We start from the raw sequence: 15273 nt of genomic DNA on the forward strand, positions 1-15273 counted from the left end.
AAAATGGAATTTTTATTTTTAATAAAAATTCAATTATTTAATACTTGTTATTTAAGCCTTTAATTTTAATTCTAAAATCAATTAAAATTCAATAATTAGTAAAAATTTCCAAAAGTAAATAAAAACCAGTAACTAATTAAGGAAAACATTCAAATTAGTTTTCCTTTTCTATTAACTTATTAAATCCTTATTAGGAGGATTTAAAACCATGATTAATAAATACCTTAATCATTAATTATTTAAAAATAATAAAATATCAAATCTAATATTATTTTATTTCAAAATTATTAATAACTTCAACTTTATCAATGAAGTTATTAACCCAATAATTATAGGGTAATTAGCAAACCCTAAATTCCATATGGAATAATATTATAACCCTATCATTTCATGTTGAACTCTAAAACCCTAAATTAATTAGGAACCCTAGTTCCATTATTACATGTGAACCCTAATTTGCTTCTAACCTAAACCCTAGGTTAGATCATGTGATCATGGTACCTTATTACAAATCATAGAACCATAGTAGCAACTAAATACTTGTCTTGAACACATAAAATATTGGAGACCTATCACTAATATATGGGTATCCCATGTGTTCATCCTCATCAGACCTAAATGATCAAATAAGGGCAACCAAATGCAAACCCTAGCTCCTATCCTTAGAGATATCAATTTTAAATAACCATGCTTAGCATCACACCATTGTGATGAACTCCAGTAGCACCTACACCCAATAATTATCACAACATAACCATAGTCCGCTAAACCCTACAAGTACTTCATAATTATGAACCATCCTATTTAGGATCCAATAATTCTTTACTTAGGAAATGAAATAGAAAACCTAAACAACCTCAACCTAATTGATATACTTCTTATTACCTAAGAAGTATGTTCTTCAAAAGTTATTCTTTTGAAGTAAAGAAAGAATAATCATCAACCCTGCTTATAAGGACCTATAAACCCTAGCTGGCTATCACCAATAAGATGAACCAATCCTGATAGCAACCTTGTATGAATAATTGCTTTGGATGCCTAGGCTTAACTCAACCTTACAAGCCCTAGGTGTTGATGAATCCAACTAGGTTGTGAGCCATCCACTACTTACTCCAGAAACTAATTAGAACCATAGAACACCATAGAACCCCACAACCCTAATTATCATACTTGTTCTTTATTAAAGAACATGTTCTTCAAAAGTTATTCTTTTTGAAGTATATGATAATTAATCATTAACCATGCCATATAGTACTAAAACTGACCACTATTCTTTACTTGTTAACATTATGCCAATTATCATTCTTTGTGTGCTCAACTGATTACTATGCTTTATTATCCACCTGTCCATGATACCAAGTAATCCTACCCGAATAAGAACCTTGTTTGAATCACTCTAAAAGTGCAACACACCCTGAACTAATCATTACAACTCACTGATCCTAAATCATCGGGGTTAGGTCACGCTTAGAGCGATTGCATCTCATTCTTATGCATTATTGCATCCTTGCCAATCTTTTAAACATCGTCCTTACCGGACGATGATGCTATTTCAGAATTTGGAGTTATCACAGATCGAAGGCCTTGCCTCGCATAATCTTGCAGTCAAGAAAGGCAAGTTCATCACTTGCTCATGTCATTTGAGTATTTTTATCAAATTACTTGCAAAGTATTATGGTTATCACTATTGCACAAAAATCAAAACCACTACTTTCATAACTATGAATATGACTATGTGGTGGGCAATGGAACCATGGATTGTGCTGATATGGTGGAGGTTCCATTGCATGGGCTTATATCCATCTAGGATTAAACAACAAATGTCGCCAGTGATTCTTGTGCCGTAATATCCGTGTTAACCATAAGATCCGGAGTGGGACGGAGTAGTCAAAAGTGTTTCCACCTCTCGTTCATCAACGGATGCGCTTTACCGTAGACACTTGTATCTGTCAGGGCAAGCGGTGGGCTGGGGAAGCCTTAAGTCCCCACGGCATAGTCCGTAGACACTTGTCGCTCGAAGTACAAGCGGTGGGCTGGGGAAGCCTTAAGTCCCCACGGTATTGCGGTCTATGATGGGTTGCAGCTACCGGCGAAGGAGTTTGGTTAACGAGTCCCAAACTGTTGTCGTGGTCGGGGTCCATCCTTAAGTGGTATAAGAGGACCGACGAGGACCCAGGGTCGGGGTATGCAACAAAGGGTGGGTGTGCGAGGTAGCGGAGGAACATGATTGGCTAGACCTTATACCGGGCCTCACACCATAGGAAGTGTGGACGGGTTGCGCGCCCGGTTGGCACCAAGGTTAAGATCTCTTATGGGTAAAGCAACACACCTCTGCAGAGTGTAATGAATCGTGACCTGTCACTCCCTGTTCCGGGATATGGAACTGCGAACGCGGCCGGAAAGGAGCTCCATGAAGTTCTAGTAAACCGGTGAAGGCTGACGGACATAGTTCTTCTGAATAAAAGCAACCTTTCGAAGAAATGATTATGAAAACCTGCATTGGTATTAGACTTTCTGGTCTAATGCCGTAGCTAGTGCATTAAACACCTCTTTCCTATAATGAACTTGTTGAGTACGCTCGTACTCATACCACTCTTAAATCCCCTGCTTAGATATGGAGGCATCGAAGGAGTATCCACAGTGCAACTCGAAGGCCGAGGAGTCAACAACTACTCGAGGAGACAAGACCCTGTCAGAGGAGTCAGATACCACATACATCAAGGAGAAAACCTAGTTTAGCCATAGAAGGGAACTAGTTTCCTAAACCTAGCTCCTATTTAGCTAGAATCTATTCTTAGCCTCTTTAGCTAGTTAAATACTCTACAACTAGAGTTCGTGATAAGACTAGTCTACGAGTCGTTCTTCTGGAGTTATCTGCAGTTTTACCTCATTGTAAAGTAGGAGGCTGTGATGATCTTATGTAACAGAGTCTGTGTGTAATTCTATAGACATGCCTTGGACCCGCATATGTTTCTGTTGTACCACTCTGAGCGATATAATACTAGTGGAACGGTGTTTCATTGGTGTTATATCAGACTTGCATACTACACCATGCAGTGGTATGCCGGGTCACCACAAGGAGTGGAAGGCGTGGACTACGGAATAGTCTACGGAGCTGACAACAATGAGGCGAAAGAGTAGAGTCTTACCCTAGACATCTTAGAGCCGAGCAGCGTAGTAGCTTACCAAAATAAGCTGTTGAACTCAGTTTGATCTTAAGTTGAGTTGTAAGAGTACTTCAGTAGTATCTTAGGGTGTTCTCATCGGACCTGTGAGAATACCAACTTGTTAAGACCATGTTTGTAATATAATCTAGAGTGTTATGAACTGCAATGTTTCTGTTGTACCACTCTGAGAGATATGATATTTGTGAAGAAGTCCCTTCATGAAGATCATATCAACGACTTGTATACTACAACATGCAGTGGTATGCTGGGTCACCGTAGCTGGTATCAGAGTAAATGTTGCGACCTTAGGTTGGAAAAACCTAGTAAAGGGAAAAACCTATAGGAGCCAAGTAGGAATAGTAAAGAATTCTCTAGAAATATGGTGTTTATTCACTTGAGAATAGCAAAATCATATCTTTTAGTGCGATAATTCTTTATTATAACTATTATGATGCATCATCACTACTAATATTTTACTCATGTATACAGCCAGAATGGCGTACACTTTTCCAAAGAGGACGTTAAGGAAGGTTGAAGGCTGGCTTGGCGATTATGAGGGAAGTCTTACAGATCTCCTGCGTGGGATGCTGAAAGAACTTGGTTGCGAAACTAAGATTCCTGTTCTCAAGTACATCTACTATGATGGCGAGATAGTAGCCAAGTGCAGAGTTTCAATACAACTACCTAGGAAACTGGAGATGAGTCGCATTATGCCGTATGGAGAAGCCAAAACACTCACAACGGCGTACCATATGGCTATCTTTAAGGCAATTCTTGAACTCAGGCAACACAAAACCTTAGAATTCTTGTGTTCAGAGTATTCTCATGTGCCTCATGCCGAGTGTAAGGGTATTTTACCCATATCCATTATTTTGGTAACAATGACACCGTGCTAGAGTATTTGGCCTAATACATGTCTATGAAGTTAATCTCAGGTATTAGCCAAATAGGTATAATGGTGTATCAATGGAACAAGAAGATAAAGGGAGACCCCCCCCACTTCGACAGAAAAGAAGAAGGGCTGCTCAGCATCTGGCCGGTCCCAGCTCCGGTCAGACCGGCCGTGGCGCCGGGTGGCCCGGTCCAGACCGGTCCCAGGACCGGTGCACACCGGGGCCATTCCAGTATCGCTGGACCCTTCGCCCGGTGCTGGCCCGGTCTACCATCCAGTCTGGACCGGCCTGCTCCGGTCCGGAGCCCGGTTGACCGGGATTTGAACCGGACGCCTCGGCAGCTCACATATCCTGGATCGGTGCCTGCCCGGTCGGTGGCCCGGTTTGGACCGGGCGATCCGGTCACAGGCCCGGTCTGACCGGCCCCTACGCCGGACAGCCCGGTCCCAGGCCCAGTTGACCGGGTTCCTCGAAGAAAAAGCTGAGGTGGCAAGTGGCAACGGCCAGATTTCAAGTGACACTATAAAAGGCCCTTCTCCTACCTCTGGACAGTTAGGCAACACACTTCATACTGTTCTTGAGCTCTCTCTCACATACTCCATTGTTAGAAACACCAAAAGCCTCAGATCTCTCTCCTCCTCCACCCAAACTCAAATCCCTCCGGGGAAAAGATAGAGGAGGACCCGATCTACCGTTCTACCAAGCCAAATCTAGTTCCCCTTGTATTCATCAAGATACTTGCTCTCTAGGGTTCCTTGGAAACCCTAGGTGGGCAAGAGTGGTCCGGAAGCATCCGGGCTGTGGATTTGCTCCTGACAAGATTGTGAAGGTTTGGAGGCTACCTCAAAGTCTACCACAAGTGAGTGAGCTATTCCTTCGTGGGATAGGCTCCGGAGAATAGGGTGAGCCTTCGTGGCGTTGGGGAATCCTTCGTGGGACCCCCACTCCTCCAAACGTGACGTACCTTCTTGCAAAGGAAGAGAACACGGGAATAAACCCTCGTCTCCGCGTGCTATCGGTTATCTCTAACCGAACTCCTTACTTGTGATATAATTGCCTGTGAGAGCCTTCGTGCTCGAGTTACTCATATCATCATATAGGTTGCTTCACCTAGTTTGCATTAGGCTCATCTTTATATTCCGCAAAGCCTAATATTGCAAAGAAAGAATTAAAATTTGTAGAAACCTATTCACCCCCCCCTCTAGGTTTACCATCTCTGAACTTTCAATTGGTATCAGAGCCTAGACTCTTTTTAAGGGCTTCACAGCCTTAAGAGTGAGATGGATAAACTATCCGAGGGTTTGGATGAAGATTCTACCCTTTCAGTTAAGGAGATGAAATCCAGATTCTTGGCATATGATGCCGAGAAAAAGCTGAAGGAGGATGAAGTCCAAAGCCAAATGGCACAAATGACTGCCATGCTTAAGAACCTGACTAGTGGAACCTCTAGTGGGACTTCGGTTCCTCCGGAAGTTTTCCATCAAGTCAACCATGACTATCCCAAAAACACTTCACCCATGCCTCATATAAACCATAGTGGGAATGTTCCCCATTTTGATGGAACTCACTTTCCTTTTTGGAAATCTTCTATGGAATCTCATATTCGCAGCTGCAGTGTGGAGTTGTGGGAGATCATTGTTGATGGGTACCGGAAGCCACAAGATCCCATTCGGTTGACCTCCACCGAATTCTACAACCGACAACTCAATGCCTCCGCACGTGACAAGATTAGGAGTGGCATCAACCGCAAGCTCCTTGATCAAGTCAATGACATTAACTCCGCTAAAGAGTTGTGGGATCGGATCGTAGTACTCCAAGAGGGAACCGATTTGATCCAATCAGCTCTCTATGAATCAGCAAAGACTGAGGCAACTATGTTCATGATTAGACAAGGAGAATCCTTGGCCGATGCCTATGGAAGGCTTGGTGCTCTTAGAGTGAAGGTCAAGGGCCTTGGATGTGAGAAATACAACGATGGTTTTGACATGAATGAAGAATTCATAAAGTCCAAGGTCATTGCCATGATTGCAGTCAAGCAAAAGGACACCAACCTTGCACTCAACTTGCAAATCCTTACCAAGAGCGCTGATTTGAACGCAGATGATCTAGTCTCCTATGTGGCAGTCAATGAAAACATGGCCAAGACAGGAGAAAGGCTCATGGCGATGAACCGTGTTGATGAATCCTCACACAACCTTGCCCTGAAGGCTAGAGCTGACCATGAAAAGGAAGAAGTCTATGAAATTGAAGAAGATGAGGAGATGACATCAACTAGTGACATGGCTACAGACTTTGCTTTCTTTGCCAAGAAGTACAAGGCAAAGTTTCCATCGTTCCTCAATGAGAAGAAGAAGAAGAGAACGTGCTACAACTGTGATGAAGATAGTCACTTTGCAAATGAGTGCCCTTATGAGAAAAGGGTAGACAAGCCAAAGTTTGTCAAAGGAGTCAAGCCAAGATTGAAGCCAAACCCAATCAATGATCGATACAAGAAGAACAAGGGAAGAGCCTTTGTTGGGGCTGAGTACACCTCCGATGAAGAAGAGGAAGATGAGGAGAAGGAGGCCGGAGTGGCCGGTTTGGCTTTCTCCAAGCCCGGGTCACTCTTCACATATGACTACTCCAAGGACTACTCCACGGAGAATGATGTTGGTTCTTCCTTCATGGCAAGAATAACCCAAGATGATGACTCCGATGACTCTCCCTCCTCTACAATCGTCGGCTCTTGTCTAATGGCAAGAGAAACAAAGATAATGGAATCTCCACCTTCTCTATCTAGTGTTCTTGATGATGAAACTGAAAATCAAGAAGAGTTAGCTATGCTTAAGGAACTTTACAAAGTAAGATGCACTCTTCGTGGTGAAGCTCTTGTCAAGTTTGATTTCTTGATGGACTCCCTCAAAGAAAAGGATGAGTCCATTGAGGAATTAGAATATCATTTGAATGATAAAGAACGGAGATTCAACCTCCTAAGACAAGAGCTGAAAACCGAAAGGTGCATATCTCAAGGCCTTAAGCAACAAATTGAAACCTTTGAACTAGATAAAGCTAAGGATCTTGAAACTATAGAAAGGGCTCAATTATTGGCCCAAGAGCTCGATGCTTCAAAGAAGGAGCTTGAAGTTGCTCATGCTTCTCTCACTAGGGATCTTGACCATCTTGAAAGAGCTAACAAGCTTGCTAAGGATGAGCTCAAGAAACTTGGAGAGAACCATGACCTACTTCAAGAAACCTACAAAAAGGCTCTTGGATCAATGAATGATCCTAATGAAAATATTGCCAGTTCCTCCACCTCATTTACTCTTGAGCATGCTAAACTTGTAGAGGAACATGTTCGTTTACAAGAGGAACTATCTTTGCATGTTGAGACCAATGCATTTCTTGAATCCTTGGTAACCAAATACGGTCTCAACTATCATCCTAATGAATCGGCTTGTGAGCAAGCAACTATTCTTTAGGAAAATGTTAGGTTGAAGAAAGAACTTGCCAAGTTCACCACCGCCAAGAATAAGATGGGATTGGATGACCTTTTGAGTAAGCAAAGGTCAAACACTCAAAAGTTTGGACTTGGGTATGTTTCCAAGCCCCACAAGAAGAACAACTACAAGAAGGAGAAACCCGCTCAAGAGAAGAACAAGAAGGTCACTAATGTTGGCAAAGCCACTAGTGGTGACCGCACGGGACCAAACAATCACTATGCTTTATTTGTTGATTATTATGGTGATGTTTATGCTAACTATGTTGGACCTCGTAATGGCTATGCTTATAGAGGGTACTCAATTTGGGTACCAAAAGATCTTGTTGCCATGACTAGGGAACCCATTAATCGATGGGTTCCTAAAACCTCTACTTGATTTTGTAGGGGTACTCCTCCGGTGGTCCAAAATGGGTGTTTGATAGTGGATGCACCAATCATATGACCGGAGGAAGAGGTGTGCTTGACCAATTCATAGAAGATATTAACAAGAAGTCAAGCATCACCTTTGGTGACAATTCAAAGGAAAGGTACTTGGGTATGGCAAGGTGGCAATCTCTAAGGACTTGTGCCTTGAGACAGTCATGCTTGTTGAATCCCTTGGCTATAATTTGCTTTCTATATATCACCTTGCGGATGCCGGTTATAATTCATATTTTACTAATTATTGTGTGAAAGTCTTTAGGAGTGACAATCTCAAATTGGTTCTTGTTGGATATGTGGAGAACAACCTTTACGTGGTTGACCTCTCGAAAGAGAGCCCCTCTCCCTCCACATGTCTAATGGCGGCCAAACATGACGAAGGTTGGCTTTGGCATCGCCGCCTTGGTCATGTCAATATGAGAAATCTTAAACAACTCCTAAAGGGTGAGCACATTGTTGGACTAACCGACGTTTCCTTTGAGAAAGATCGTGTATGCAGTGCATGTGTAGCGGGAAAACAACTCAAGAAGAGACATCCTATCAAGAGTATAGTCACCTCCTCTAGGCCTTTGGAGCTCCTTCACTTGGATCTCTTTGGACCATCACATTATGATACTCTTGGTGGGAGCAAGTATGGACTAGTCATTGTTGATGATTATTCAAGATACTCTTGGGTCTTTCTCCTTAAGTCTAAGGATGAGACCTATAGAGAACTCATCATCTTCGCCAAGAAGGCTCAACGCATGTATGAATCTGAGATCAAGGCGATAAGGACCAACAATGGCACCGAGTTCAAGAACTACACTATGCAAGAGTTTGTTGATGATGAGGGCATCAAGCATGAGTTTTCAGCTCCTTACACCCCTCAACAAAATGGTGTTGTTGAAAGGAAGAACCGGACCATTATTGAGATGACAAGAACTATGTTGAGTGAATTCAACTCACCCCACAACTTTTGGGGAGAAGCCATCTCTATGGCCGTCCACTACTCCAACTGGCTCTTCCTCCGCCCCCTGCATAATAAAACTCCATACGAGCTTCTTACAGGTAACAAGCCTAATGTCATGTACATTCGTGTCTTTGGATGCAAATGCCTTGTTAAGAACAATAAGGGGAAGCTCGGTAAATTTGAAACTAGAACTATAGAGGGTACATTTGTTGGTTATGCGGAGAACTCTCACGCCTATAGATACTACAACAAGTCCACTGGGGCTATTGAAGTATCTTGTGACGTGGTGTTCTTGGAGGATAATGGCTCCCAAGTGGAGCAAGTTGATCCATGTGTTGCAGGTAATGATGATGATCCATCTAGTGCCATCAAGCTTATGGGCATTGGACACATCCGGCCCACAGAAGTTCATAATGATGATCAAGACGATGGAATAGAAGTATCAAGCTCAGTTCAAGTAGAGCCTAGCTCAACTCATGCTGAGCCATCAAGTGCAACTCAAGATTTATCCTCTACTCAAGATGAGCCACATTCCGAAGAACAAGAAGAAAGCCCTCAACCCACTGAGCAAGACCATGATGATGATCAAGAAACATCCTCAACTCATGATCAAGCTCAAGTTGTCCCTCATGATCATGTACTAGCAAGAGATGAATTTATTGATCATGAAGGAACCATTCGGAAAATCAAGGCCGCTACAAGGGCAAGTGACATGAAAGTAGATCAAGTCCTTGGTAGCATCTCGAAAGGAGTGGTAACTCGTAGACACCATGCATTACTTATCACTTATTGTCAACACCATGCTTTTGTGTCTAGTTTTGAACCACTCAAGGTACATGAAGCCTTGGTTGATCCGGATTGGGTAATTGCCATGCAAGAAGAATTGGAGTGTTTCACTCGTAATGAAGTATGGTCTCTAGTTGAGAGACCCAAGGATCATCGCATCAATGTCATTGGGACCAAATGGGTATTCAAGAACAAGCAAGATGAGAATGGTATTGTTATAAGAAATAAAGCAAGGTTAGTGGCGCAAGGGTTTGCCCAAATTGAAAGTATGGACTTTGAGGATACCTTTGCACCGGTAGCCCATCTTGAGGCTATTCGTCTTTTGCTTGCATTTGCATCCTTCCACAATTTCAAACTATATCAAATGGATGTGAAAAGTGCATTTTTGAATGGTCCCCTAAAAGAAACCGCATATGTAGCTCAACCCCCGGGTTTCGAAGACCCAAGCCGACCCAACCATGTGTATTTACTCCATAAGGCACTCTACGGTCTCAAGCAAGCTCCACATGCTTGGTATGAGTTCCTTAGGGATTTCCTACTACATGATGGGTTTTGCATGGGTACGGTCGATTCCACCCTTTTCACCAAGCGGGTTAAAGGGGGTGGCTTATTTATATGTCAAATATATGTTGATGATATTATCTTCGGTGGAACTAACCCCAATCATAACAAAGCTTTTGAGCTATTGATGACTAGGAAATTTGAGATGTCCATGATAGGAGAGTTGAAGTTCTTTCTAGGCTTCCAAGTGAGGCAACTTGCAAAAGGCACCTTCATCTCTCAAGAAAAGTATGTGAAGGACATGCTCAAGAAGTTCAACATGACCAATGCAAGCCCAATGAAGACACCCATGCCCGTAAAAGGGCAGCTTGGCTCATGTGATGGTGAGAAGGATGTGGATATAAAGGTATACCGTTCCATGATAGGATCCTTGCTCTACCTTTGCGCCTTGATGCGTGTAGTTGACACGTCCGTTGGGAACCCCAAGAGGAAGGTGTGATGCGCACAGCGGCAAGTTTCCCTCAGTAAGAAACCAAGGTTTAATCGAACCAGTAGGAGTCAAGAAGCACGTTGAAGGTTGATGGCGGCGGGATGTAGTGCGGCGCAACACCAGAGATTCCGGCGCCAACGTGGAACCTGCACAACACAACCAAAGTACTTTGCCCCAACGAAACAGTGAGGTTGTCAATCTCACCGGCTTGCTGTAACAAAGGATTAACCGTATTGTGTGGAAGATGATTGTTTGCAGAAAACAAGAGAACAAAGATTGCAGAGATTGTATTTCAGTATAGAGAATTGGACCGGGGTCCACAGTTCACTAGAGGTGTCTCTCCCATAAGATAAATAGCATGTTGGGTGAACAAATTACAGTTGGGCAATTGACAAATAAAGAGGGCATGACCATGCACATACATATTATGATGAGTATAGTGAGATTTAATTGGGCATTACGACAAAGTACATAGACCGCCATCCAGCATGCATCTATGCCTAAAAAGTCCACCTTCAGGTTATCATCCGAACCCCCTCCAGTATTAAGTTGCTAACAACAGACAATTGCATTAAGTATTGCGCGTAATGTAATTAGTGACGTCATCCTTGAACATAGCACCAATGTTTTATCCCTAGTGGCAACAGGACATCCATAACCTTAGAGGTTCTTGTCACCCCTCCAGATTCACGGAGACATGAACCCACTATCGAGCATAAATACTCCCTCTTGGAGTTACTAGCATCAACTTGGCCAGAGCATCTACTAATAACGGAGAGCATGCAAGATCATAAACAACACATAGACATGAATTGATAATCAACATAACAAGTATTCTCTATTCATCGGATCCCAACAAACGCAACATATAGAATTACAGATAGATGATCTTGATCATGTTAGGCAGCTCACAAGATCCGACAATGAAGCACAATGGGGAGAAGACAACCATCTAGCTACTGCTATGGACCCATAGTCCAGGGGTAGACTACTCACACATCACTCCGGGGCGACCATGGTGGCGTAGAGTCCTCCGGGAGATGAATCCCCTCTCCGGCAGGGTGCCGGAGGCGATCTCTGGATCCCCCGAGATGGGATCGGCGGCGGCGGCGTCTCTGGAAGGTTTTGCGTATCGTGGCTCTCGGTACTGGGGGTTTCGCGACGGAGGCTTTAAGTAGGCGGAAGGGCAGGTCAGGAGGCGGCACGAGGGCCCCACACCACAGGGCCGCGTGGCCAAGGGGGGGCCGCGCCGCCCTAGGGTGTGGCCACCTCGTGGCCCCACTTCGTCTCCTCTTCGGACTTCTGGAAGCTTCGTGGCAAAATAGGACCCTGGGCGTTGATTTCGTCCAATTCCGAGAATATTTTGTTACTAGGATTTCTGAAACCAAAAACAGCAGAAACAAAGAATCGGCACTTCGGCATCTTGTTAATAGGTTAGTCCCAGAAAATGCACGAATATGACATAAAGTGTGCATAAAACATGTAGATAACATCAATAATGTGGCATGGAACATAAGAAATTATCGATACGTCGGAGACGTATCAGCATCCCCAAGCTTAGTTCCGCTCGTCCCGAGCAGGTAAAACGATAACACAGATAATTTCTGGAGTGACATGCCATCATAACCTTGATCATACTATTTGTAAAGCATATGTAGTGAATGCAGCGATCAAAACAATGTATATGACATGAGTAAACAAGTGAATCATAAAGCAAAGACTTTTCATGAATAGCACTTCAAGACAAGCATCAATAAGTCTTGCATAAGAGTTAACTCATAAAGCAATAATTCATAGTAAAAGCATTGAAGCAACACAAAGGAAGATTAAGTTTCAGCGGTTGCTTTCAACTTGTAACATGTATATCTCATGGATATTGTCAACATAGAGTAATATAGTAAGTGCAATAAGCAAATATGTAGGAATCAATGCACAGTTCACACAAGTGTTTGCTTCTTGAGGTGGAGAGAAATAGGTGAACTGACTCAACATTGAAAGTAAAAGAATGGTCCTCCATAGAGGAAAAGCATCGATTGCTATATTTGTGCTAGAGCTTTGATTTTGAAAACATGAAACAATTTTGTCAACGGTAGTAATAAAGCATATGTATCATGTAAATTATATCTTACAAGTTGCAAGCCTCATGCATAGTATACTAATAGTGCTCGCACCTTGTCCTAATTAGCTTGGACTACCGGATCATCACAATGCACATGTTTTAACCAAGTGTCACAAAGGGGTACCTCTATGCACTTTGTACAAAGGTCTAAGGAGAAAGCTCGCATTGGATTTCTCGCTATTGATTATTCTCGACTTAGACATCCATACCGGGACAACATAGACAACAGATAATGGACTCCTCTTTTATGCATAAGCATGTAACAACAATTAATAATTTTCTCATATGAGATTGAGGATATTTGTCCAAAACTGAAACTTCCACCATGGATCATGGCTTTAGTTAGCGGCCCAATGTTCTTCTCTAACAATATGCATGCTTAACCATAAGGTGGTAGATCGCTCTTACTTCAGACAAGACGAACATGCATAGCAACTCACATGAAATTCAACAAAGAGTAGTTGATGGCGTCCCCAGTAAACATGGTTATCGCACAACAAGCAACTTAATAAGAGATAAAGTGCATAATTACATATTCAATACCACAATAGTTTTTAAGCTATTTGTCCCATGAGCTATATATTGCAAAGGTGAATGATGGAATTTTAAAGGTAGCACTCAAGCAATTTACTTTGGAATGGCGGAAAATACCATGTAGTAGGTAGGTATGGTGGACACAAATGGCATAGTGGTTGGCTCAAGTATTTTGGATGCATGAGAAGTATTCCCTCTCGATACAAGGTTTAGGCTAGCAAGGCTTATTTGAAACAAACACAAGGATGAACCGGTGCAGCAAAACTCACACAAAAGACATATTGTAAATATTATAAGACTCTACACCGTCTTTCTTGTTGTTCAAACTCAATACTAGAAATTATCTAGACCTTAGAGAAACCAAATATGCAAACCAAATTTTAGCATGCTCTATGTATTTCTTCATTAATGGGTGCAAAGCATATGATGCAAGAGCTTAAACATGAGCACAACAATTGCCAAGTATCACATTACCCAAGACATTAATAGCAATTACTACATGTATCATTTTCCAATTCCAACCATATAACAATTTAGCGAAGGAGAAACTTCGCCATGAATACTATGAGTAGAAACTAAGGACATACTTGTCCATATGCTACAGCGGAGCGTGTCTCTCTCCCATAAAGTGAATGCTAGGATCCATTTTATTCAAACAAAACAAAAAACAAAAACAAACCGACGCTCCAAGCAAAGCACATAAGATGTGATGGAATAAAAATATAGTTTCAGGGGAGGAACCTGATAATGTTGTCGATGAAGAAGGGGATGCCTTGGGCATCCCCAAGCTTAGACGCTTGAGTCTTCTTGATATATGCAGGGGTGAACCACCGGGGCATCCCCAAGCTTAGGTCTTTCACTCTCCTTGATCATGTTGCATCATACTCCTCTCTTGATCCTTGAAAACTTCCTCCACACCAAACTTAGAACAACTCATTAGAGGGTTAGCGACAATAAAAATTAACATGTTCAGAGGTGACACAATCATTCTTAACACTTCTGGACATTGCATAAAGCTACTGGACATTAGTGGATCAAAGAAATTCATCCAACATAGCAAAAGAGGCAATGCGAAATAAAAGGCAGAATCTGTCAAAACAGAACAGTTCGTATTGACGAATTTTATCGAGGCACCAGACTTGCTCAAATGAAAATGCTCAAATTGAATGAAAGTTGCGTACATATCTGAGGATCACTCACGTAAATTGGCATAATTTTCTGAGTTACCTACAGAGAAAACAGCCCAGATTCGTGACAGCAAAGAAATCTGTTTCTGCGCAGTAATCCAAATCTAGTATGAACTTTTCTATCAACGACTTTACTTGGCACAATAAAACACTAAACTAAGATAAGGAGAGGTTGCTACAGTAGTAAACAAATTCCAAGACACAAAATAAAAACAAAGTACTGTAGGTAAAAACATGGGTTGTCTCCCATAAGCGCTTTTCTTTAACGCCTTTCAGCTAGGCGCAGAAAGTGTGTATCAAGTATTATCAAGAGACGAAGTGTCAACATCATAATTTGTTCTTATAATAGAATCAAAAGGTAACTTCATTCTATTTCTAGGGAAGTGTTCCATACCTTTCTTGAGAGGAAATTGATATTTTATATTACCTTCCTTCATATCAATGATAGCACCAACAGTTCGAAGAAAAGGTCTTCCCAATATAATGGGACAAGATGCATTGCATTCAATATCCAAGACAACAAAATCAACGGGGACAAGGTTATTGTTAACGGTAATGCGAACATTATCAACTTTCCCCAAAGGTTTCTTTGTAGAATGATCAGCAAGATTAACATCCAAATAACAATTTTTCAATGGTGGCAAGTCAAGCATATTATAAATTTTCTTAGGCATAACAGAAATACTTGCACCAAGATCACATAAAGCATTACAATCAAAATCTTTAACCTTCATTTTAATGATGGGCTC

The sequence above is a fragment of the Lolium perenne genome, chromosome 2 (genome assembly GCF_019359855.2).
Source record: "Lolium perenne isolate Kyuss_39 chromosome 2, Kyuss_2.0, whole genome shotgun sequence".
Lineage (NCBI taxonomy): Eukaryota > Viridiplantae > Streptophyta > Magnoliopsida > Poales > Poaceae > Lolium > Lolium perenne.